This window comes from Budorcas taxicolor, chromosome 8, assembly GCF_023091745.1.
Source record: "Budorcas taxicolor isolate Tak-1 chromosome 8, Takin1.1, whole genome shotgun sequence".
In the NCBI taxonomy this organism is placed as follows: domain Eukaryota; kingdom Metazoa; phylum Chordata; class Mammalia; order Artiodactyla; family Bovidae; genus Budorcas; species Budorcas taxicolor.
This window is the reverse complement of record NC_068917.1, coordinates 19,091,498-19,119,306: the sequence shown is the minus strand read 5'-3', so window position 1 is coordinate 19,119,306 and position 27,809 is coordinate 19,091,498. Positions and strand designations below refer to the sequence as shown.

Genomic DNA, 27,809 nt, shown 5'->3' with positions numbered 1-27,809 from the left:
CTACATTTTATGACTTTGTAAGGCAACTCTGCCTCTATCTTTAAAACACTCTGTGTTAAAGAGATCAACTCTTTATTCATCCAGCTTTCTACATAGCTTCTACCTTTGATCTTGGCTTTGCCCTGTGGAATTACACAGACTTACTCTAATCCCTTTAGCACACAACAATATCATGACTTCACTCCACACATATCGTCCTTCTTTTGGTTTAAATATCTCTTATTCCTCAGGGGAAAACGTTGGGATTTAAAACTTTATACCTAGGCCGTTATTGTTTCTATTAACAGGCAACACCGTGATATTCACAGAAAAAGTCAAAGTTCAGAAAATATTAAATCTATGTGTCATTCTTTAAAATACTATCTGAATCTATGTTTAAGTAGCTTGATATTTAAAGAGTGGGGAGCTATGTTGTGAGCTTATTTATGATAAATATAAAAATTGCTTAGTTATAAAGTTAAATCTAAAAAAATAGCTGAAGATGTGTTGACAGCATTAAAAGTGTGAAAAATTATTCTTAAACTGGAATAAGATTTAGAATAGAATATGATTTTAAAATATTTTGGAGTTCTATATACATGTATTTAAAAAGAAAAGAATGGGGAAAATAAAACTAGGCAAAATTCCTCCTCTTAACTGTGGAGAAAGTTAAAACATACCATTTTGTTCTTATTTCATTAAAGAGGTGATTTTAAAAAAGTGGCAAAGTTCAAACAGTGTACACATATTTCCCAAAATGTTGAAAATAAAGCAAATAATCTTGGGTTATAGCAATAAATACATGGTGCATTTCTCAGTAAAAAGTCTCTGATAACTTTACAAGGAAAAATAAAATTCTAATATATATGGTTTACAAGAAAATCATTTAAAATAAAGTAGAAACAAATATTAGAGTAGCAAAGAAGAACAAAAATTCCAGGAATGAGAGTACTAATTTTAGACAGAAAATCAGACACATTGTGAACACACACAAAAATGTGTATCTGAGTAAACGTAAAATATCCAGTAACACAGTCACAAAACTTGGGAGCTGAATAACTTAACATCAAAGTGTACACAACAAAACTGTGAAAAATACAATGATGATCAAACAGAAACACATCATTAGTAGGAAAATTCAACACATTCTTTCTTAGTTTTTCAATAGACAAAGTTAAAAAAAAATCAAAAATTAAGTCATAGGATTTAAACAAGATTAATCAAGTAAACATTGAACCACATACCACTCTAAAAGATAATTTACCTCTTTTCATGTTTTCATAGTTCATTAATAAAAACTGATAACAAAAATAATTATAATTTAATTGACTTCCATAAAAGAATATCTTGTACAGACCAATGAGCAAAAAAAGGCAATCAAAAAAAACAAAAAAACAAAAAACAAAAATTCCAACAATGGACAAAAATTACTTCTCCGTTCTCTTAGGTTTAAAGAGAAAATCAAAACTACAGTTGCACAACTGCAGGTTATATTAGAAGAGAAAACAATAAAATATCTCTTAGAAAAACAGGATATTAACCAAATATACCCTCAACCTCACATTTATACCTTTAAAAGCTTTTTAAACAGACAATATAATAAAAAGAATAAAGGAAACTAAACTTTATATTAGAGAATTTGCAAACAAAAACAGATTCAATGAAAGAAGATGAAAATTATTTATATTTATATATACACAGACATCAATTAATTTAAATGTGAAAAAGGTTGAATTCATAAGTTAAAAACTGACTCTTCAAAAAACTAAAAATAAGATGGGTAATCTCCAATAGGAAAGCTACTCAAAAATTAAAAGTATAGATAGGTTTCTAACATTAGAAAGGAAAAGGGAATAGATTTCATCTCTGTCATATATGAAATTATTAGTTCTATTTCTGAGGTCTAATGTCTTTTATAACCTAACATCTCATGTTTCAATTACAGTGGTTTTATAATGTGATTTGATATTTGATAGGGTAAATTCCTGGGCTTCCCTGATGGCTCAGTAGTAAAGAAGCTGACTGCCAGTGCAGGAGACATGGGTTTGACCCCTGGGTCCAGAAGATCCCTTGGAGAAAGAAATGGCAACCCACTCCAGTCGCCAGAGAAATCCCATGGACAGAAAAGCCTGGCGGGCTATAGTCTACGGGGTCACAGAAGGGTCAGACATGACTTAGCGACCAAACAGCAGGGTAAATCCCCACCTTAACAACTTAAAACACATTGAATATGATCACCCCACTTTTATTTTTAGTAAATTTTAATTTTAAATTATTGAAAACCTCAAAATTTATTGAGATTTTAACTGTGCAATAAATATATAAAATAATTTACATTTGTAAAGTTTCATCTTTCTACACAGGAAATGAATTTGAGTACCAATTTATTTCCACCTTCTACGTTTAACAAAAATGCTTTGTTCTTTCTCTATAACGTTCACATATTTCTTACTACAGTTAACACTTAAGTATGCGTTACACATTTTGACATCAAAATTTTTCCCATCACAATTTCTTGCTTATTTTTAATGGTATGTAGGGTTAGACTAACAAATCAAAAATATAATAAAGCAACTTTACTAGTGAAACAAATCATATATATATATTTTTGCCAAGTATCAGAATTTCAGGTATGGCCATTATTTACTCATCATATTTCTTAAATTCCTATCATAGAAGATAATGAAAATACATAACACAGAGATCTCAATATACCATTGGAAAAGCTTTGATAAGGATTGAACAGTGGAAAGCTTGAGGATCGAGAATAACAAGATCAAGAGATTAGCCTTGGAGAGAAAAATGCTATCACTATGATCAGAGAAAAATGGTAAAGGTATGCCAGGATATCATCGAATTAGAGGGTGAAGGGGGCCTGCAAGTTGATAGACTTCAGAAAATGTGCTTAAAAGTAGTATGTGTAGGAGAGAAATTTTCCCTGTATAGGTCATTCACTGATAAACCATTTCCAAGTAAAACTGAACTTTTAGAGGAATGATGTGGGAAAACTAATTTTTCTATTGAAATTAAAAATTATAAATACTTAAATTTTCTGAAATGTTAAAGGAATTTTAGATATTTTCATGAAAAGAAAGTGAGAAATTATTCTCATTTACAAAATTAAAGAACAAATAGGATTAATATTTCCAGCCATGTCATACATTTGGAAACCTGCAAAAAATAGTATCCTTAGTTCTAAGACATAGTACTCTCTTTCTTAATGTGTTTCAAAGGACATATTCCCACATAGATATAGTAAAACTTTCTATTTGTGTAATGATTTTGTAAGGCTACTTGCAAAGTTCTATTATCTTTCACCATATTCTGTGAGATAAGTAAGGAAAAGGGGCCATTAACTCCATTTTACAGATGATACCATCAAGACACTCAGTTCCAATGACCCTTAGCATGCTTATGATGAAAAGGCCCCAAATATTCTGAATTCTAGGCATCTTAGCAAGAGGATGCGTCTCTTGCTTTAGTTATATGTCTAGCACTATCCTTTATACTAAAATGTTCTCTAATATTTTCAGTGTTAGTATTCAAGGTTTATATTTCATGGAAAAAAATCAGTACAAAAACATCCTTACACTGTCAAATTCAAACCCCATGCTAATAATGTCTATAAAACTCTCTCTTACATATGGCATCTTTTTCATGGAAAAAAGCTGAAAAATAGCATTATTTGGAAAGAAGGCCAGGCCAATTGCATTGCTGTGAATATTAATCACAAGCCTCCTATTTCAATGGAAAATACCTTAGGGTCATCCAAATCTGGAATGATCTCTTTAGTCTTTTAGGAGAACAAATTAAGGGCTGGGGCTTCCCTGGTGGCTCAGATGGTAAAGAATTCACTGGCAATGCAGGAAACCTGGGTTCAGTCCCTGGGTTGGGAAGATCCCCTAGAGGAAGGCATGGCAACCCACTCCAGTATTCTTGCCTGGAGAATCCCCACGGACAGAGGAGCCTGGGGGGCTACAGTCCATGGGGTTGCAAAGAGTTGGAGATAACTGAGCAACTAAACAGCAGCATACTTCTCTTAAGACAGATACTGTGACAGCTTAGGTATGTATGTTTCATATCTCCATTAATATAAACGACATGTATACTACAAACAACATATATATCTTTGTCCTCTACTTCATCCCTTGATAAGAAAAAAATGATAGACAACCTAACTAACTGAACAAACTTGAGATACAGTGAGTTTGGGCAGCTAAACATATTCTACTTCTATTTGAAGAATTTTTATATTACAGAGGCCATTTGAGTCTTAAGTTACATTATCAGAAGTTTAAGTATATCTGGGGCAGAGGAAAGGCACTCCCTAAAACACCCAACATACAGTCCTATGGGGGACGGAGCTGCCGACGGCCTGTGGAGCAACATGCCTGTTTTATTGTGACTACTGTGATACATTCCTCACCCACGATTCTGCATCCATGAGAAAGACGCAGTGGAGTGGTAGGAAGCATGAAGAGAATGTGCAAGACTGCTATCAGAAATGGATAGACGGGCAGGCTCGGAGCCTGATTGATGATTAAACAATGGCCATTTCAACAAGGAAAGATACCTTCTATTCCATTCTCTGCTCCTCCTCCTGCAGGGGCAATGATCCCACCTCCCCCCAGTCTCCCAGGACCTCCTGCCCAGGGATGAAGCTAGCACCCCGCATGGGGGGCCCTCCCATGATGCCAATGATGGGCCCTCCTCCTCCTGGGATCATGCTGGTGCGACCTGCTCCTAGAATGAGGCTGCCTATGGGAGGCCACATACCCAAGATGCCGGGGCCCCCAATGATGAGATCTTCTGCCTGTCTCATGATGGTGCCCACCTGGCGAGGAAAGACCTGACCAGAAAGATAAACAGATTGGGGAGCCTCTTCATATCAATTTTACATTACTTGCTTTACTTCACCAGAAGATCATGGTGCTGTGACTTGGGGTGTTTTCCAAGAGCATAAAAAGGAAAACTGGTTCCCCCTTCCTATCAAAGTGACAGTAGTTTTGGAGGGAAGTAATGGGACCAAAAAAAAAAAAAAAAGCAATTTTCATTTGTATTGTGAAATGTGAAAATAAAATTTTCAACTCTTTAAAAACAATCCTGTGGGAAATCATGTAATACATATATAAAAGCCTGACTTGATTAAAAAGGAAAACCAAAATGATAGGTATCACTATAGAATAGTCGGGTGAGTATAAGTTTGACCTGCAGGGTTACTTCCGTTTAATACATATTAAAAGTTCTGTGCTGATTCAGTCAGTGAAGGTAGGTTTCTTATTTAACAATGCTAGTGTTGAGAAATAGCAATTTTTATAAACAAACTAGAATTAGAGATCAGGCCGCAATCAACTTTGGAATACCAAGCTGGGAGATAAGTTATTAATCATCTAAAAGAAAAAGCCAAATAATAAGCTTTCTAGAGCTACTCTAGACCATGGTGTTACTTAGAATACCTCCTCCCCTCACCCAAAATATCTGTTGTTCAGTAATTCAGTTGTGTCCAACTCTTTGTGACCCCATGGACTCTAGCACGCCAGGCTTCCCTTTCCTTCACCATCTTCCAGAGCTTGCTCAAACTCATGTCCATTGAGTTAGTGATGCCATCCAACCATCTCGTCCTCTATCATCCCCTTCTTATCCTGCCTTCAATCTTTCCCAGCATCAGGGTCTTTTCTAATGAGTCAGTCCTTTGTAATAGGTGACCAAAATACTGAAGGTTCATCTCCAGCATCATTCCTTCCAATGAATATTCCAGACTGCTTTCCTTTATGATTGACTGGTTTGATCGCCTTGCAGTCCAAGGGACTCTCAAGAGTCTTCTCCAACACCATGCTCCAAAAACATCAATTCTTTAGTGCTCAGTCTTCTTTATGGTCCAACTCTCACATCCATAAATGACTATTGGAAAAACCACAGCTTTGACTAGATGGACTTTTGTTGGTAAAGTAATGTCTCTGCTTTGTAATATGCTGTCTAGGTTGGTCATAGCTTTTCTTCCAAGGAGCAAGCATCTTTTAATTTCATGGCTGCAGTCAACATCTGCAGTGATTTTGGAGCCCAAGAAAATAAAGTCTGTCATTGTTTCCCATCTATATGCCATGAAGTGATGGGACCAGAGCCCAAGAAAAGAAAATCTGTCACAGCTTTCCACTTTTTCCCTTTCTATTTGCCATGAAGTGAGGGGACCAGATGCTATGATCTTAGTTTTTTGAATGTTGAGTTTTAAGCCAACTTTTTCACTCTCCTCTCTTGCCTTCATCAAGAGGCTCTTTAGTTCTTCCTTTTCTGCCATAAGGGTGGTGTCATCTGCATATCTGAGGTTATTGATATTTCTCCCGGCAATCTTGATTCCTGCTTGTGCTTCATCCAGCCTGGCATTTTGTATGATGTACTCTGAATATAAGTTAAATAAGCAGGGTGACAATATACAGCCTCGACAAACTGCTTTCCCAATTTGGAACTAGTCCATTGTTCCATGTCTGGTTCTAATTGTTGCTTCAACATGTACACATACAAATGTGCACAATTACATATATCAACATATATATGTTAACATATATTAACATATATCAACATATAACATATTACATATATTATACATACATAATATGATTTGTGGGAAGATTTTTTTAGGAAAAATAAGGTGCAGAGTACATTTTACTTTAGAAAATACCTTTCCAACACTGTACCTATCTATCTATCTATCTATCTTCCTAAACTCAATTTGATTCATGTGGCTATTTATTCATAGGAAAAATCTTTGAAGTTTTACCCAAAACCCTCTAGAGTAATTAGACTTGAAGATGTATACTTCTTCTGTTGAGAGTGTATTTTCCTATGCTGAAAAGGAAGTTTAATGTATTTGATATACTCAGACCAGTGATTGAGTTTAGATCAGGATATTAATCTTCATTTTTCAAGTTTCTTAGAATAACTGTGGCTATAAATGTGTTTAGTAGGCTTACTACACATGAACTGCAACAAGAATTATTTAAAACTAAAAATAAGAAGGAAAGTAAGTGGATAGTCTTTGTTTTTTTCTTCTTTTTTTTCACAATCACGTGCTTTACAAAAGAAGGTTCCTTAAAATAATGGGCCATAAGAGATTTTTCTAGATTGAAGTAGGTTGATTGAATAATCAAATTCCACAGCCTAATGGAAATAATAAACCTGCTAAAGCCCAACTTTGCAAAAAAAAAAACAAAAACCCACTTGAGTTTATTGGAGAGGATTTTGTATCAATGCTAAATGAGATAGCAAGCATGCAAGAATAATTATTTTTACTTACTGTTCTCTTTAAAGAAAAAAATTGAGTTATCATCCTTTTAGTCAGAAATAAAAATTCTTTCCCTATCATTACCATTAACTTGACTTGTTTTATAATTTAAAGAAGAAATCCTTTAAAATTCTTTCTTGAAGTAAAAGAAGGAACAGGCAATTTGAATCGAACAAAAGGGGGCACTTTTTCTTTGATCTAACAATTATCTTAAGTTTTTGACAAAAGTGCTACAAATTATTCTGATGGGAAGGGCAATGTTTAGGTGCCATGACTATTATGCTTCAATTTAACATTCACTTTCAGACATGAAAAATTCTGACTATAAAGACAAGAGGGAAAAAAAAAGTTCTGTTTTCTCACTGTGGGAAGAAATAAAAGTTGACTGAAAGTGAGTAATATTTGAAGTCCCTGTCCTCATGGACCTTACAAACTTCTGGTTAGGAAAGTAAAGGGTTTGGCATGTTGGTAACATCTTTTTGAGTTCTCATAATACAGTGACTTCCATGCCACTAGTTTCAAAATATGCAGAGAGACATTGGTTTCTGGGAAGATGGAATGGACGTACTTTCCCCTATTTCTCTCACTATGTGCAACTAAAAATCCCATAGCATATACACAAAGTGAACATAAAAGTTTGAAGGGCAAGGTGGGCTTTCTTTTCTCTAATATATGTAGATTTGGAGCTGAAGAACCCGGTAGCATGGAAACACCACCAACAGGTACAGACCAAAATAGTGCCAACGGAAGTCTCCCCTCAGGGATGCAGGGGACACAGGCTTGATCCCTGGCCGGGGAGCTAAGATCCCATATGTCAAGGAGAAACTAAGCCAGTGAGCCACAGCTAGAGAGTCTGTGTGCTGTAATGAAAGATCGTGCGGGCTGCAGCTAGGACTCGACCCAGGCAAATAAATTAAATATTTCCTTTTTAAAAGTCTGCCCTCCAGTGAAAGGGCCAGGCATGGGGCAGCTTAGCAAGACAGGAAATTTGTAGAAAATAATGGTTCTGCTCCAGGTAAAGACTACAGAAAAACCTCTGATCCCACCTGTACTCATGCCCCCAAAGGCTGAATGGGGAGAACAGGCGGCTAGCCCAGAGGGACGGTAACAAAGCCAGCACCCTCCCCAGAGTGGGGTCAGACAGGGAGCTGAGGTTTTCATCTCTATCAATCAGTAAGGAGAGGCCAGTGGAGACCCTGTGGGGATTTGGTTCTTCCACCCACACTGGGCAGTAATGAGGTGCCTCTCCTTTTGAGGGCTTGTCAGAGGAGGACTGGGGGAGAGTCATGACATGTACCATTACCCAGGGCTGGCAAAGCCATGCCTACCACGGTGTCAGCAGAGAACTAGTGGGGAAAGGAACGCCCATCTCCATCTAGCAGGAGAGGACCCTCTCTACCCAGTCAATATATGCCTAGAGGTCACCTCCACCTAGAAGTAATAAATGGTGCCTTCTCCCTTTCTCTAAGGGTAAACACAGATTTAAAAAAAAAGGAATTTTCCCTGGTTCAAAAAGGGAGACTTTTCCATTCCCCTCCCCTTGCTTAGAGAATTTGCTTTAGAAAACTTTTATTTGTGATTCTTTTCCTGCCTCTTTGAGCAATATGTACATCTTTTTGAAAGCTAAATAAGCCTCTTGCCAGTGTTGAAGAACCTAGGAACTCTTTTTCACAAGGACCTGGCTGCCCTCTCTTTGAAACTAAATCATCAAAGAAGATAACACCTCTATCCCCAGTTTCCATGGAAGGACAGAAGCCTGAATTTCTCAGGATGGTGCAAAGCTACCTCATGTCCTATAGATATGAGAAGTTTAATTCTTATTTGGATAAAGGCACTTAGGAAACACAGATTGTCACCCTAGTTATCAGGCCAATTTAGGATGAACTCTGTGTGACAAATATTAAGTCCTCTTACGTGAGAATTAGTTATCATTTATCCTGAAAACATGCAGGCTATGGATTGTATCTCCTGGTTATACAAAAGGCTGAGATTTCTTTCTGTTTTTGCAGTCTCAGAAGATTGCCTGTGATACGCATCACAGTCTGGTTTCAATTATTCAGTGACAAAACTGTTCTCTTGTCTCTCTTTGGGGAGAATTTTTTCTGGGTTGGCAGAATATTTTATTTTTGATTATATTTTACTAAGAGTAAAAGTAAAAATGATTATGCTAACATACTGATGTTGAAGGGGCTCAGAGCAATCCTCCTCCCAAGTGTCACTTTTGCATATGAATTACATTGACCTGAAGTTCAGGACCAAAGACTCAGGAAAAAGGTGTTTTGTTTTGATTTGTTTTTTTACCTTCATCTTAACTGGCTAAAATAATTTAGATAGATGACCTGGTACAGGGAGGAAACTATCACAAGAGATTAAAAAAACATGGGCCAGGTGTGGTAAGTTAGGGGGAAGCCAGCCTGGCCTATGTGTGCCTACTGTCTCTGAATGGCAAGGCGAGCATTTGTTTATCAAATATTTCCTCTTTCCTTCTTTTTGTGAACTGTCTTCCTTTCTCTTGAAACTGCACACTCCAATCTCTTTTTCCTTAGCTCAGAATGGCATATGAGCCTCAACTGCTTGCCTGTTAGGGAACAACTCATCGTCTGTGGATTTCCTGTACACACATCATTTTTTCATTACTCTTAGGTCAATTTAACTAACAGACCAGCCAAAAGAACCTAGAAGGGTAGAGGAAAATTTTCCTCCCCTACAATAAATAAGTTACTGTATTATGTATTTATATCTGATATATAAAATAAAGTAATATAACAGCACATTAATATATATTAATAACAGGGAAAATAAATCTCAAAGTTTAAAAACAAATCAGAGACAGAGAGGGATAATATATAATGATAAAAGGGTCAGTTCTTCAAGAAGGTGTAGCAATCTGAAAAGTGCCTACGTATGTGTGTATGCTCAGTCGTGTCTGACTCTTCGCAACCCTATGGACTGTAGCCCACCAGGATCCTTTGTCTATGGCATTTTTCAGGCAAGGATACTGGGGTGGTTGTCATTCCCTTTCCCAGGGGATCTTCCCAACCCAGGGACTGAACCTGAATCTCCTGTGTCTCCTGCATTGGCAGGCCATTCTTTACCACTGAGCCACCTGGGAAGCCCTGTAACAAACAACAGGACTGCAGAATAGCACAGAGATTATGGGTGAGACTGTATATCTGAAGTTGATCTCATTGGAGAAGTAACAGCAGAAAGAAGAGTGGAAGAGAGGATGGAATATTAGAGCAAGAGGAGATCTTGATTCACATGTAAACTCTATCACTAAATAGCTATGTGACCTTGGACAATTCACTTAATCTTTCTGAACCCCAGTTTCTGCATTTTTTGTAAAATCTACAGTTACACAGATGACTCACAAGTTTCCTTCCAATCTAAAATTTTAGATCTCTCTGAGATCATGTAATTTTGTGTGTTCTGGAAATGGATAATTTTGAGAACAAGCACAAATACTTATAATGAGAGTTTTTAAAGTAGATTTTTTTTATATATTCTTAAAAGAATTTTGGAAATGGTTTATACAGAGATAACAATATAGATGGAATGAGAGGTTAAGAAATCACTAGTCAACAAGTTTTGAAACAAACCACATTGTAAATATCTTACTCTGAAAATAGCATACCACTTTTGAAATGGCCTTAGCATATACTAAAGAACACCCTGAGCATAATGCCAAAATTCACATATGAATAGTAGATTATTTTAAAATGGGGACTATGGTTGAGAGAAATCAACAGATTGTACTTCCATTCTAAGCCAACATTATTCTGACCTTGAATCATGAGTCATATTTGAAGAAAAATCCAGTCAAAATAGAGCAATCAGTGAAAATGCATGTTCTATTTTACTACATATAGCATTATATATAGTACATATGTACTCACAGATGTATATTATACCATAATATATATGTATATATCATAGTAGATATATATTGTGCAATATAATAATATCAGAAAATACTACTCTATTAAAAACCTTAAAGGGACTTCCCTGTTGGTCCAGTGGTTAAGACTTAGTGTTTCTGCTGCAGGAGGAACAAGTTCAATCCCTGGTTGGGAAATAAGATTCCACATGCTCCATGGCCAAAAAGTTAAATAAATAAATGGGCCAAAATATTTTAAAAATCTTATAAATAATTTCCTTCAACACCACTTTATACCAGTGAGGAGATTAATAATAGCATTTGAGTGACATAGTGAGCAATATACAAAATGAGGGGATCCTGGTATTTCACTTCATCCATATCAGTTCAGTTCAGTCACCCAGTCATGTCTGACTCTTTGCAACCCCATGGACTGCAGCACGAGAGGCCTCCCTGTCCATCATCAACTCCTGGAGTTTACTCAAACTCATGCCCATTGAGTCAGTGATGCCATCCAACCATCTCATCCTCTGTCGTCCCCTTCTCCTTTCACCTTCAATCTTTCCCAGCAACAGGGTCTTTTCAAATGAGTCAGTTCTTTGCATCAGGTAGCTAAAGTATTGGAGCTTCAGCATCAGTCCTTCCAATGAACATTCAGGACTGATTTCCTTTAGGACGGACTGGTTGGATCTCTTTGCAGTCTGGGGGCTCTCAAGAGTCTCCTCCAATGTAACAGTTCAAAAGCATCAATGCTTCAGTGCTCAGCTTTCTTTATAGTCCAACTCTCACATCCATACACGACTACTGGAACAACCATGACTTTGACTAGATGGACCTTTGTTGGCAAAGTAACGTCTCTGCTTTTTAACATGCTGTCTAGGTTGGTCATAACTTTTATTCCAAGGAGCAAGCATCTTTTTTATTTTTACTTTATTTTACTTTATAATACTGTATTGGTTTTGCCATACATTGACATGAACCCACCACGGGTGTACATGCGATCCCAAACATGAACCCCCTTCCCACCTCCCTCCCCACAGCATCCCTCTGGGTCATCCCCGTGCACCAGCCCCAAGCATGCTGTATCCTGCTTCGGACATAGACTGGTGATTCGATTCTTACCTGATAGTATACATGTTTCAATGCCATTCTCCCAAATCATCCCACCCTCCCCCTCTCCCTCTGAGTCCAAAAGTCCGCTATACACATCTGTGTCTTTTTTGCTGTCTGGAGCAAGCATCTTTTAATTTCATGGCTGCAATCATCATCTGCAGTGATTTTGGAGCCCCCCCCCAAATAAGTCTCTCACTGTTTCTATTGTTTCCCTGTCTATTTGCCATGAAGTGATGGGACCAAATGCCATGATCTTTGTTTCCTGAATGTTGAGTTTTAGGCCAATTTTTTCACTCTCCTCTTTCACTTTCATCAAGAGTCTGTCAGGAATATGGTCAAGTCAAGATGTAGCTGCTGCTGTGCTGTGCTCAGTCATTTCTGACTCTTTGTGACTATATGGATTGAAGCCCATTAGGCTCCTCTGTTCATGGGATTTTCCAGGCAAGAATACTGGAATGGGTTGCCATTTCCTCCTCCAGGGAATCTTCCTGACTCAGGGATTGAAGCTGCACCTCCTGGTTCTCCTGCACTGCAGGCAGGTCTTTACCACTGAGCTATCGGAGAAGCCCTCAAGATGTAGATAAGGCTGTTAATTTAGAGTAACTTAAATAAATGGTGCCACATTCCCTGTATTCAAAATAATTAAACAAAAAAAGCAGGCATTTAAAAATAAAAGTTCCATAAGCTACGTGTTAACATGGAAAGTAAGTAACAAGTAAGTATTTTCAGAACAACTATCAAACCTAACTTCCTCATGTTTCAACTTGCTAAAAAAAAAAAGAATACATAGTTATTATTTTCCTCTATAAACAGATGGGAAAAGTAAAGCAGAAAAAAATAAATGGATGTTTTCAAGTCATTATAGTACATATATTGATTTTCATGGGGCGTTAGAACAGATGCACATTTCTTTCTTTGAGAGTACAGTTTCATTAAATCTTAAAAGTACACTGTAGGATATTGACAGATGCCCAATGAGAAATTCTGTCAACAAGCGTTTTTTGACCACTTAACTCTGCAGGTCACTATACTAAATACAATGAGCCGTTACAAAAGAAATGCAAGGCATGGCCCTTGGCTTTATGGAAATAAAAAGCAAAGACTGGTGCATACTTTAGAATTTAAGATAATCTGTTGTAGTAGGTAAGCAAAGGAACATTCTCATTTCCTTCACTCAGTCAAGAGGTAAATATATTCCTAGCTATTCTCAGAAGTTAAACGATTCCTCTTACTTGCATTATATTTTTGTAACCATGTTTTTAGTAGTTCCTCCTGGAAATTAAATAAATGTTAAATGAAGAAAATCTCTTCTCAAATTCAAACAACAGAATTGGTTAAGATGGTAGGAATTCAAAATTCCCGGGTTTGGAAGCAGTCCAATTTGGAGCCAAATGGCATTTTCACCACTTTAACCATGTAGCCTGGGGAACTTAACATCCCCTCTGATCTCAGATCTCATTTTCCTCATTTCTTAAACCAGGCTCATAAAAGGCCAACCTAAGAGCACAACTGTAAAAAATAAATTATATATACATACATATTAAAGTGTTTAATATACTACCTAGTACATAGTAGCTGCTTAGTAAATTTTAGGCATCTGACCTGCCTCTTGAGAAATCTGTATGCAGGTCAGGAAGCAACAGTTAGAACTGGACATGGAACAACAGACTGGTTCCAAACGGAAAAGGAGTGCGTCAAGGCTGTATATTGTCACCCTGCTTATTTAACTTGTATGCAGAGTACATCATGAGAAACGCTGGGCTGGAAGAAACACAAGCTGGAATCAAGATTGCTGGGAGAAATATCAAAAACCTCAGATATGCAGATGACACCACTCTTATGGAAGAAAGTGAAGAGGAACTCAAAAGCCTCTTGATGAAAGTGAAAGAGGAGAGTGAAAAAGTTGGCTTAAAGCTCAACATTCAGAAAGTGAAGATCATGGCATCTGGTACCATCACTTCATGGGAAATAGATGGGGAAACAGTGGAAACAGTGTCAGACTTTATTTTTTTGGGCTCCCAAATCACTGCAGATGGTGACTGCAGCCATGAAATTAAAAGACGCTTACTCCTTGGAAGAAAAGTTATGACCAACATAGATAGCATATTCAAAAGCAGAGACATTACTTTGCCAACAAAGGTCCATCTAGTCAAGGCTATGGTTTTTCCAGTAGTCATGTATGGATGTGAGAGTTGGACTGTGAAGAAGGCTGAGCACCAAAGAATTGATGCTTTTGAACTGTGGTGTTGGAGAAGACTCTTGAGAGTCCCTTGGACTGCAAGGAGATCCAACCAGTCCATTCTAAATGAGATCAGCCCTGGGATTTCTTTGGAAGGAATGATGCTAAAGCTGAAGCTCCAGTCCTTTGGCCATTTCATGCGAAGAGTTGACTCATTGCCAAAAACTCTGATGCTGGGAGGGATTGGGGGCAGGAGGAGAAGGGAACGACAGAGGATGAGATGGCTGGATGGCATCATGGACTCGATGGACGTGAGTCTGGGTGAACTCTGGGAGTTGGTGATGGACAGGGAGGCCTGGTGTGCTGCAATTCATGGGGTCGCAGAGAGTCAGACACGACTGAGCAACTAAAGTGAACTGACTGAACATTTAATAACAATACGATTGTTACTTCTAAAATTTGTCAGAATATAATAAGGAACATTTATGTTTAGGTATGGTTTCCACTGTACTATTGGAATATGACAATAAAATGGGATTAAAAAAAGCCTAAAATATGCAGAAATGTTTCCCTATTTTCTCAACACCTTCTTAATATACTGTATCCAGTTTTTCAGAATAAAGAGACTACTTTCATGCCCCTTGTTTTATCTGCCTAGATGCATATAGACACATGTATTTATTTCACATCTAGTACAAAGAATATATCATCATGACACTCAATGAAGAAAAATCATAGAGTCTGTAGCAATTGATGACTTTCAGCAACACTTTAAATCCCATGAGAGGGCTCATTTCCAACATATCCACCTTGTAACTTATTTATAAAGGTTCCAGGAAATCTCTTTTCCTGAAGGACAATTTTACTTTTGGTTGGAAGATTAAGTTCCCTGAAGGCTGCCACTCAAACAACTTCTTTACAAACAACCAATAGGAACACCAAGTCTAACACATACATTCATTTAGAACCTAACTGTTCTGCAGTTTGCCATTTACTACACTCCTTCCTCTCAATTTTATGTCAAAATAGTTGTGAAAATAGGTTTATATACAGCTCAAGGAAACTAATGAATTGTTTTGGTCTTGTTTTAGAGGCACTCGAGATTACTTAGCTATTTCTAGATTTAAAGCAACATCTGTACAGGTGTTACAGATAGGAATCTGTTGCCTCCTTTATGCAAGGTAGAGTTCTAGGACGTGGGAACTTAAAGTAGGCAAGTTTTCTCATGCTGATTTCTTTAGTAATGTAATAGGATGAAATTAACAAATAAATAGACTAAATAATAGGTTAATAATGTAATTTCAGGTAGTATCATGAAGAAAAGGAGCACAATAATGGGGTAAGAATGATGAAATGTGGGGGAGGGGGCTGTACATTCCATGGGGTACTTTTGGAAAGTTTCACTTAGGAAATGATGTTTGAGCATAAACATAAAATGATATAAAACAGCCAGCCACAAAAATAGGAAAAGAACATTCCAGACAGAAGGAAGAACAAGCATCAAAGAACACAATACACTTAAGAAACTAAAACAATTCATTAAAATGAAACTAATAGAGTAAAAATCTTAATTCATTTAGTTTAATTAAGGCAATATGAAATTTTTATTGTAGAAAATTTGGAACATACAGCAAAGTATAAAAATAAACATTTTACATAAACTATTTAAAAAGTTTTGGTATTTGGGTATGTATCTTTCCATAATTTTTAGATACTTACATAGAAAAGGGAAAAGCATAAAATACCCTACTGTGTATAATTTTTATTCTACCTTTTTAAAAAACTTAATTGATTAGGAGGACCTAATCTATTCAGTCATTAAACTAATTCATAGACATAGTTTATAGGGGCTGCATGTTATTCCCTCATACAAAAGCAGTGTCTTTTATGTAATCAACTTCCCATGTTGGATTTTTAGGTCGTTTTTATTTTTCTATCTATTTATTTGCTCCAAAAGAAATTCTGTAATCAGTATTTTTATGAAAATATCTTTGTCACAATTTTATATAGTTTCTTGGAATTTGGAAGTAAGATTCATTTTGATCTTTAACATTAAAATAGTAAAGAGCCTGTCTTAGTCTCATTAGACTCTATACACATTTAATAAACAATAAAATCTTTTAAAGAGACTTTTAAAAATTTATTATTTTGTCTATCTGTCATGTATATACATTTGTATGGCCACTGGTCTTTTAAAAGAATTCATCAACACAGAAGACCATTCTAATCTGCAGGAGAGTGGTCATTAAAGAAGAAAGGATTCTGTGATTTACAAGAGATCACTAGCAGAATGACCTCTCAGAGACTCACTAAAATTATGACTGCCAGAAGTCTTTGACTCAGGATTTAGAAAAAAATCTTAGTTTCTTTACAGTTCAGTAACAGAAAGTAATTCTAAAGGTAAGATAGCATTTTAGCAATGATGGATCTATTGAAATTTCTACTTACAGCTTTATTTTGAGCTACCTTGATCTCCACATGTGTTTCCCCAACCCTTTCTGATCCACATGCTTATTTATTGTCTTTCTAACTTATCCTAGAGCTATTTCTGCCCACTGGAGGAACAACATCAATAAACTGCAAGATTCTATTAGGTTTAGCCAACAAATGTTGATTTTTCCTGTTGGGTTTAATTTGTTGGTCTGCTATCATGGTGGTTCTAATATGTCATTTAGTGACCTTTCCTTCTCTATATTCTATGTAATATTAGTCCTTTTATGTACTTACATTGGAGGATGAATTTTTGATGTGCAATTGTCATTCCAGATAATTATGGTGTTATTGATTAATGCATGAAAACAGACACATAGCTAAGCAACCAAGGCAGTACACTAGAAGTTAAAGAATACCAGATTTTATCCCCTTGTCTTCTATTGACTTGGAAGACCAACTTGACTAGGCAACTTAACCTCCTTCCTAAGAAATATACTCTTATGGTGATGCATCTATGTTATCTGTCAAGTGGGAATGATGCCTTGTATTGATTTTTTCCTTAGATGATGAAGTATGTGTCTAATCAAGCTCATTTTAAAGCACTTCACAAATACAAAGGCTATAAAAATACTGAGAAAGGCTGCTATGCTCACTGGAATAAAAATGTTCTGAAAAATATATTTCTAACTAAGGGTTGTAAGAGAAAAATATCTTACTTCCATCCTGAGAGAACTACCTCTGTGACTCTGCCCTTGTTTTTTGCCAAGGGTGAGAACTGAACAAGAAATGTACAGGTACTCAGATAAATATATCTGAAGATAAATTAGACATCTTATTTTCATATAAACATATTAAAAGACCATTATAGAAAACTGTGTGGGCCTTAAAATCACTGAAAACAAACACACACACCCCATGACTCTTTCTTTAATATTCTGTTCAACTTGGGCTTCTTATGCATGCTTCACTAAAAATATCTTCCAGGAATTTCTTCCCAGTCTGTTGAGACTAACAACTATCCCACCAAAGAACTCTCTCAGAGAGGTTTAGAAATAAATCTGAATTCCATAGCGCAATGGAAGCTGTGAACTATACCACAGAACATCTTTCACAGTCATTGGGGTATTTATTTTTCCTCTTCTCATCTGTACGTTCACTGACTCGCCAACCACACCAAAGCTTATACCATGTGGATAAGTCATATCTAAGAGGAATTACTTTTTTCTTCTGAAGCCTGGAAGTTTAGGCATGCATGGCTTTAACTTTTCAAACAAGGCAGTGAATATTTCATAACTTAAGAAATTTAAAGAAAATCGCAGGAGGATTGGTCCCGGATCACCTTTATTTGTCTTTTGGGTATATATGTATGGTTTTTGTTTTCATTTCATTATTTCGAATGCTTGTGCTTTTTAAGAATTTGTCTGTCTGCATGTGCAAAGCACAGCATGTCCTGATGAGAAAAGGCTCTGTTCAGGTACTAGCCTGGTACTGTGAGTGTTGTTTCCTGGTCCCCCTAGTCTTGGTACCAGGATTCTGATATTTAATAGACTCTGCCATTGAGAATACACACAATTTCTCCTTTATAATGCCCACCAATGGGCATTATAATTATGTGACAATTCATGTATACACGGCTATCTTCAAAATGTAGAACCAAACAAGGACTTGTTGTATAGCACATGGAACTCTACTCAATGTTATGTGGCAGCCTGGATGGAAGTGGGGTTTGGGGGAGAATGGATTCATGTATATGTATGGTTGAATTCCTTCACTGTTCATGTGAAATTAACACAACATTGTTAATTGGCTATGAAAGTGAAACTGAAAGTTGCTCAGTCATGTCCAACTCTTTGGGAACCCATAGACTATACAGTCCATGGAATTCGCCACACCAGAATACTGGAGTAGGTAGCCTTTCCCTTTTCCAGGGGATCTTCCCAACCCACATTGCAGGCAGATTCTTTACCAGCTGGGCCACAAGGGAAGCCCAAGAATACTGGAGTGGGTGGCCTATTCCTTCTCCAGCAGATCTTCCTGACCCAGGAATGGAACCGAGGTCTCCTGCATTGCTGGCGGATTCTTTACCAACTGAACTATATACCCCAATACAAAATAAAAAGTTTAAAATTTGAAGAAAAAAGACAAATACGTGACAATCAGAATAAAATGAGACCTTGCTGAGATTAATTTTACCCAAAATACATGATTGTGGTAGGATATACATATACATTCAGACTCTTAATTCAATTTTCCTTTTCTATGTCATATAGGAAGGAAGGTACTGGAAGAAGAAATATTTTTCTTCACATCCTGGAAAGGTTTGGGGATGAATTTCTCCCAGCCCTATATCAGAAGGAATTATAATTTTGCTTGATAATACTTTGGAATCTGGGTTTACATGTCATATACAGTCTACGAGAAAACAGAAGTTTTGTGAGAGAGAAGGAAGAGATAGAGGGAATGAGGGAGAAGGAAAATAAAAAAGGGAGGAGAGAGAGAGACGAAGATGAGAGAGAACAGGAATGGGGAGAGGGGAAAGAGAGACAGACTCATTGAAAGAAAAAAAAAAAGGCGTTTTTCCTCAGATTAAAAGGAAACCATTTGAGGTAGATGGGGTAGGAAAGGATATAAATTGGCCCCAAAGATCCCAGAGGAATTGTTTACGAAAGAAAAAAGGAAGACTGGCGAGTGACGTTCAAAAAAGAACATTGAAAGAGACATTATCTGAAGGTCTAGAAACCGCACAATAGCTTGGCCAGTATGTATCCACCTCCAACCCTGATTACAGCTAGACTCTCCCTTTCCCGACCCCAAAGCCTTGCACAGTTAACCCTCCCATCTGCATCTGGAACTAACATCTCACAACCTGACTATCCAGCAAAAATGATGGTTGTATTTGCTACAGAGTTTAGCAGCATATCAGCAATACCATCTGATGTGGCCATCATATTTTTAAGACACCTCAGACACTTGTAAGAGCAAGATCGAGCAGGGGGCCCTCACACCCACTGATACTAAATGTGGGCTGGACCAGACCTGAAAAAACTCCAGGCTCCATAAACTCAGAGAAGACGATGATAAACTCAATGGATAATGAATATGTTAACTGTCCTAAAGAGTGAATGTATGTATGATCATACACACAAAGATGACATATACTATTCAGAGTGGGTCAGATGGCAACTTAAAAATAAATTATTCACATTTGGGAACTGGTAAAACAGGCTGAACTGCCTATGAGAACTTATTCTGTTCTTGAAACTTCTTTGTATCATCAGCTAAATCTTTCCTCTCTTCCATCTTGCTTCAAACCCTATCCTGCTCTGTGTCAGAATGGTGACTGAATTACATCTTTTCACACTAACTTCAGAGATCTCTTAGCCTCTAAGACACTCAATGAAGCTATGAGCCATGCTGTATAGGGACACCCTCAAGATGGATGGGTCATGGTGGAGAATTGTGACAGAATGTGGTCCACTGGGAAGGGGAGGGCAAACCACTTAAGTATTTTAGCCTTGAGAACACTGTGTACAATAAGAAAAGGCAAAAAGATAGGACACTGAAAGAGGAACTCCCCAGGTCAGTAGGTGCCCAATATGCTACTGGAGATCAGTGGAGAAATAACTCCAGAAAGAATAAAGGGATGGAGCCAAAGCAATAACAACACACAGTTGTGGATGTAACAGGTGACGGAAGCAAGGTCTGATGTTGCAAAGAGTAATATTGCATAGGAACCTGGAAACTGGTCAACCATTGTAAAAGAATGAAACTAGAACACTTTTTAACACCATACACAAAAATAAACTCAAAATGGATTAAAGATCTAAATGTAAGACCAGAAACTATAAAACTCCTAGAGGAGAATATAGGCAAAACACTCTCTGACATAAATCACAGCAGGATCCTCTATGACCCACCTCCCAGAATACTGGAAATAAAAGCAAAAATAAACAATTGGGATCTAATTAAAGTTAAAAGCTTCTGCACAACAAAGGAAACTATAAGCAAGGTGAAAAGACAGCCTTCTGAATGGGAGAAAATAATAGCAAATGAAGCAACTGACAAACAACTAATCTCAAAAATATACAAGCAACTCCTGCAGCTCAATTCCAGAAAAATAAATGACCCAATCAAAAAATGGGCCAAAGAACTAAATAGACATTTCACCAAAAAAGACATACAGATGGCTAAAAATCACATGAAAAGATGCTCAACATCACTCATTATCAGAGAAATGCAAATCAAAACCACAATGAGGTACCATTTCACACCAGTCAGAATGGCAGCGATCCAAAAGTCTACAAGCAATAAATGCTGGAGAGGGTGTGGAGAAAAGGGAACCCTCTTACACTGTTGGTGGGAATGCAAACTAGTAGAGCCACTACGGAGAACAGCGTGGAGATTCCTTAAAAAACTGGAAATAGAACTTATGACCCAGCAATCCCACAGCTGGGCATACACACCGAGGAAACCAGAATTGAAAGAGACGTGTGTACACCAATGTTCATCGCAGCACTGTTTATAACAGCCAGGACATGGAAGCAACCTAGATGTCCATCAGCAGATGAATGGATAAGAAAGCTGTGGTACATATACACAATGGAGTATTACTCAGCCATTAAAAAGAATACATTTGAGTCAGTTCTAATGAGGCGGATGAAGCTGGAGCCGATTATACAGAGTGAAGTAAGCCAGAAAGAAAAACACCAATACAGTATACTAACGCATATATATGGAATTTAGAAAGATGGTAGCAATAACCCTGTATGTGAGACAGCAAAAGAGACACAGATGTATAGAACAGTCTTTTGGACTCTGTGGGAGAGGGAGAGGGTGGGATGATTTGGGAGAATGGCATTGAAACATGTATAATATCATATAAGAAATGAATCGCCAGTCTAGGTTTGATGCGGGATACAGGATGCTTGGGGCTGGTGCACTGGGATGACCCAGAGGGATGGTATGGGGAGGGACGTGGGAGGGGAGTTCAAGATTGGGAACTCATGTATACCCGTGGTGGATTCATGTTGATGTATGGCAAAACCAATACAGTATTGTAAAGTAAAATAAAGTTAAAAAAAAAAAAAAAAAGGAACCTGGAATGTTAGGTCCATTAATCAAGGCAAATTGGAAGTGGTCTCACAGGAGATGGCAAGAGTGAATGTCGACATTTTAGGAATCAGCAAACTAAAATGGGGTGGAATGGGTGAATTTAACTCGGATGACCATTATATCTACTACTGCAGGCAAGAATCCCTTAGAAGAAATGGAGCAGCCATCATAGGTAACAAAAAAGTCCAAAATGGAGTACTTGGATGCAATCTCAGAAACGACAGAATGATCTCTGTTCATTTCCAAAGCAAACCATTCAATATCATGGTAATCCAAGTCTATGCCTCAACCAGTAATGCTGAAGAAGCTGAAGTTGAACAGTTCTAGGAAGACCTATAAGACCTTTTAGAACTAACACCCAAAAAAGATGTCCTTTTCATTATAGGGGACTGGAATGCAAAAGTAGGAAGTCAAGAAACACCTGGAGTAACAGGCAAATTTGGCCTTGGAGTACAGAATGAAGCAGGGCAAAGGCTAATAGAGTTTTGCCAAGAGAACACACTGGTCATAACAAACACCCTCTTCCAACAAGACAAGAGAAGACTCTACACATGGGCATCACCAGATGGTCAACACTGAAATCAAATTGATTATACTCTTCGCAGCCAAAGATGGAGAAGCTCAACACTGTCAGCAAAACAAGACCGGGAGCTGACTGTGGCTCAGATCATGGCCTCCTTATCTTCAAATTCATACTTAAGTTGAAGAAAGTAGGGAAAACCACTAGACCATTCAAGTATGACCTAAATCAAATCCCTTGTGATTATACAGTGGAAGTAGGAAATAGATTTAAGGGACTAGATCTGATAGAGTGCCTGATGAACTATGGATGGAGGGTCATGATATTGTATAGGAGACAGGGATCAAGAACATCCCTAAGAAAAAGATATGCAAAAAAGCAAAATGGCTGTCTGAGGAGGCCTTACAAATAGCTGTGAGAGAAGAGAAGCGTAAGGCAAAGAAGAAAAGGAAAAATATACCCATTTGAATGCAGAGTTCCAAAGAATAGCAAGGAGAGATAAGAAAGCCTACCTTAGTAATCAATGCGAAGAAATAGAGGAAAACAATAGATTGGGAAAGACTAGAGATCTCTTCAAGAAAATTAGAGATGTCAAGAGAACTTTTCATGCAAAGATGGGCTCAATAAAGGACAGAAATGGTATGGACCTAACAGAAGCAGAAGATATTAAGAAGAGGTGGCAAGAATATGTACAAAAGAAGAAATGTACAGAAGAAATGTACAAAAACGATCTTCCCAACCCAGATAATCACAATGGTGTGATCACTCATCTAGAGCCAGACATCCTGGAATGTGAAGTCAAGTGGGCCTTAGGAAGCATCACTACAAACAAAGATAGTGGAGGGGATGGAATTCCAGTTGAGCTATTTCAAATCCTAAAAGATGATGCTGTGAAAGTGCTGCACTGGATATGCCAGCAAATTTGGAAGACTCAGCAGTGGCCACAGGACTGCAAAACATCAGTTTTCATTCCAATCCCTAAGAACGGCAATGCCAAAGAATGCTCAAACTACCACACAATTGCACTCATCTCACATGCTAATAAAGTAATGCTCAAAATTTTCTAAGCCAGGCTTCAACAATACATGAAACATGAACTTCTGGATGTTCAAGCTGGTTTTAGAAAAGGCAGAGGAATCAGAGATAAAATTGCCAACATTCGCTGGAAAAAGCAAGAGAGTTCCAGAAAAACATCTATTTCTGCTTTATTGACTATGCCAAAGCCTTTGACTGTTGGATCACAACAAACTGTGGAAAATCTTCAAGAGATAGGAATACCAGACCACCTGACCTGCCTCTTGAGAAATCTGTATGCAGGTCAGGAAGCAACAGTTAGAACTGGACATGGAACAACAGACTGGTTACAAATTGGGAAAGGGGTACATCAAGGCTCTATATTGTCAACCTACTTATTTAACATGTGCAGAGTATGCAGAGTATGCCATGAGAAATGCTGGACTGGATGAAGCACACGCTGGAATTAGGATTGCCAGGAGAAATATCAATAACCTCAGATATGCAGATGACATCACCCTTATGGCAGAAAGTGAAGAAAAACTAAAAAGCCTATTGATGAAAGTGAAAGAGGAGAGCGAAAAAGTTGGCTTAAAGCTCAGCATTCAGAAAACGAAGATCATGGCATCTGGTCCTATCACCTCATGGCAAATAGATGGAGAAACAGTGGAAATAGTGGCAGACTTTTTTCGTCGGCGGGGGGGGGGGGGGGTGGGGGGGGTGGGGCTCCGAATTCACTGCAGATTGTGACTGCAGCCATGAAATTAAAAGATGCTTACTCCTTGGAAGGAAAGTTATGACCAACATAGACAGCAATATTAAAAAGCAGAGACAATATTTTGCCAGCAAAGGTCCATCTAGTCAAGGCTATGGTTTTTCCAGTGGTCATGTATGGATGTGAGAGTTGGACTATAAAGAAAGCTGAGTACTGAAGAATTGATGCTTTTGAACTGTGGTTTGGAGAAGACTCTTGAGAGTCCCTTGGACTGCAAGGAGATCCAACCAGTCCATCCAAAAGCAGATCAATCCTGGTTGTTCATTGGAAGAAGTGATGTTGATGATGAAACTCCAATACTTTGGCCACCTGATGTGAAGAGCTGAAAAGACCCTGGTTACATTTGAAAAGACCCTGAAGCTAGGAAAGACTGAAGGTGGTAAAAGAAGGGGATGACAGAGGATGAGATGGTTGGTTTGCATCACCGACTCAATGGACATGAGTTTGAGTAAACTCTGGGAGTTGGTGATGGATAGGGAGGCCTGGCATGCTGCAGTCCATGGGGTTGCAAAGAGTCGGACACAACTGAGCAACTGAACTAAACTAAAGACATTCTGATCCACTTTAAGAGCAGAGTCTTATCACAGGTGATCCGGGACATTCAGTCTTGTGCGACTGACTCTTTGAAGTCACAGTGCTTTGCAAATCATCAGGACTTCCATGTCCTCACACCAGAATGCAGAGCTGAGAGAAGTACACAGGTTTAGATCCTGGTGGCAGTAACACCCATTCAACAGATCTGGACCACAGAGTCCTCTCTCTCGCTGGCTGTCTACCCACAAGCTGTGGCCTAGGTGGAGTTATTTCTTGAGTTTCTTTTCTCTAATGAATTCTCTGAAAGCAACTGATGCCTTATCTCGGGGCAGCTTCTCTCTTAGTCTTAGGTTCTGTTTTCTCTGGAATGTTGCTGATGTCTGAGGTTTCATAAAGCAACTGGGAGTTCAATGTTCACAAATAAATTCCACATTGAATGTTGTCTGAACAGAATTTAGTAATACTCTTGTGGCACCATCAAAAATCCTATGTCACTATCGGAAATCCTAGGTCTGTTTGTTTAAGGATTTAATGTACCCATCTGAGTATCACATGTAAATATGCAACATGATGCCCTAGAACAGACTGCTTTATCAGTGGCACTTTATTTAACACTCCATTATGTATAACTTGACAACTCTGGGACCAGATTCTTCTATGGAAACAGTAAGAATTTCATACAATTTGATCCTCATGTTAATTTAGGAAATGCAAGTAATTTAGGAAATGCAAGTAATTTAGGAAATGCAAGTTATACTTGCTCACAATGGTAAATGCAATAAGGGAGTGTCTATATTACTTAAAAATGAAAACTAGCGTTTAAAATTATCTGAATTGGGAGAGATTTTTAAAGTCTTCTAGGCAAAGATAAATTCAATTTCACTCTTTCCAGCCATGCTTAAATCCTACCAAGAACAGTGACATCACAAGTCAATAAGAAAGCTCACAGTATTTCTATCATATTTACAATTATGTTTGAGTCATCACATCTATCTTTAGATTTGAATACAACAGGACTTTCCTCTACTGTGTAGAAGATTTATATCTACAAAATCTCACTGATAGCTAACTCTGGAAAAAAAAAAAAAATCTGGACGGTCCTTTCCATGTTCCCCAAAGGATTCCTTTAGATATCAGTTTTTTCAGACTAAGGAATTGCCATTCATTTCTTACCATGTGAAAAACATGCCTAGAGAAAAAATAACCTGCCTTAAAATTGAATGACATCATGTTACTGAAGCAAAGAACCAGGCCACTGCCCAGTGATGGTGATTATAGACTACAGTATAGAAAATTAGTACTTGTTAAAAAGTGGAATATTTGATATGTTAAGCTGTCATTAACAGTGGGTTTTATTGTGAGAAGATGTAGTTTAATGGACGAACTTTGGCCCCTAAAAGGTATAGATTAATTTTCTAATTTGGCAACCATTTTGCTAGTGATCAAGGGCAAGACATTTAATGACTTTGCTCCTTCATATGTTGAAATATATACACTCATATTTTTAAAGGGCAATATGAATTATATATAAAACAAATCCATTTATGTGGAGATACCAAGCAAAAATCAGAAAACAAAATATCCACCTATACATCATCTGGGTAGGATCTTACTTTTAGGACTACTTTATCTTCCTATGCTTGCTCCATTTTCTTAAAATGGATACAATTATAATGTGTACTTTGAGTTGTTAAGAGGAATAACTAGATATGCTTATAAATCACTCAGAAAAGTATCTGATACCTAATGATGCTTAGTGATTACTTGTATGATTATCATTTATTACTTAAAATGTCCTACAAAGGATGAAGCTTTTTTCTAATGTCGAGGATAATTGTCAAGAAAAACCATGGGATTTGATTTCAATTTTACTGTAAAGTAAAAAAGAGAAAGAAAAAATGAGCCATGAAGTCATCCTTGGAATAAGAGTATAAGGAAACAAATGGCTTATTGAAATATATAGAGTTACATTTTTTAAAGTTATATTTACATAAAAGTCCTTTACAATTGCTTTCCAACTGTACGGCTTTTCTCTGAAGTCTCATATTTTTCTCAGTGACCTCTTAACAGATCTGCCAAATAGTAGAACTAGTTTGAAATGATGTTTTGAAAACTAGAAATAATGTAGGCTCCAGGGGGAAAAAAGAGGGGTACAATTTACCTGTCTGTTCTGATTAGAACTACTAATTGAATGTGAAGGTATATGTGCATAAAAATGCGATGCTCCAGTAAGAAGGGAAAACCCCTAAAATACATTTTAAAAAACTTGATATGGATTCATAATGGCCAATGAAATTTAAAAAACCATCTAGTAGAGGCTTTTATTTAAGGTTTGTGTCATTTCTGAACATTCTTGCTAGCTGGCCATTCAGATTCTATTTTCATACCATCATATGAAACTGGAAATTTGCATGTGTGCTGAGTCGCTTCAGTCATGTCCAGCTCCTTGCGACTCTACGGACTGTAGCCTGCCAGGCTCCTCTATCCATGGGATTCCCCAAGTAAAAATACTGGAGTGGGTTACCATGCCCTCCTCCAGGAGATCTTCCTGACCCAGGGATCAAACCTGCATCAAATCTGCAACTCAACGCAGATCCTTAACCACTGGACCACTGGGGAAATACTGAAAATTTACCATTTCCCGAATCACCTCAGGCTAAAGTTAGGCACAAGGAATGCGGTGGAAGTAGCACAGGTTTGGGGTGCAGGGCACCCTGGGTTCATATTCTGGCTCAGTCATACACATTGAGTGTCCTCCGTAAAAGCAGCGGTGCTAAGCCTTAGATTCCCCCCATGTGAAACACGAGTGGTGATCTCCACCTCTGATAGTTCTCTGTGTTAACACAGTTAAGCCAGATATTTGATTAAACACTAATCCAGATGTTGATATGAAGGTATTTCGCAGATGTGGCTAGCATCTGTAGTCAGTTGGCTTTAAGTAGATTACCTTAAAAATGTGTGTTGATGTTCAAGACCTCAGCATCAGCTCCTGCT

General features: G+C 37.6%; 1 pseudogene; it reads left to right on the top strand.

Moving 5' to 3' along the window:
• LOC128052671 (U1 small nuclear ribonucleoprotein C-like) overlaps window positions 1-4,844 on the top strand; it is a 51,756-nt pseudogene extending 46,912 nt beyond the window's left edge.
• Window positions 4,845-27,809: the final 22,965 nt, after the last annotated feature.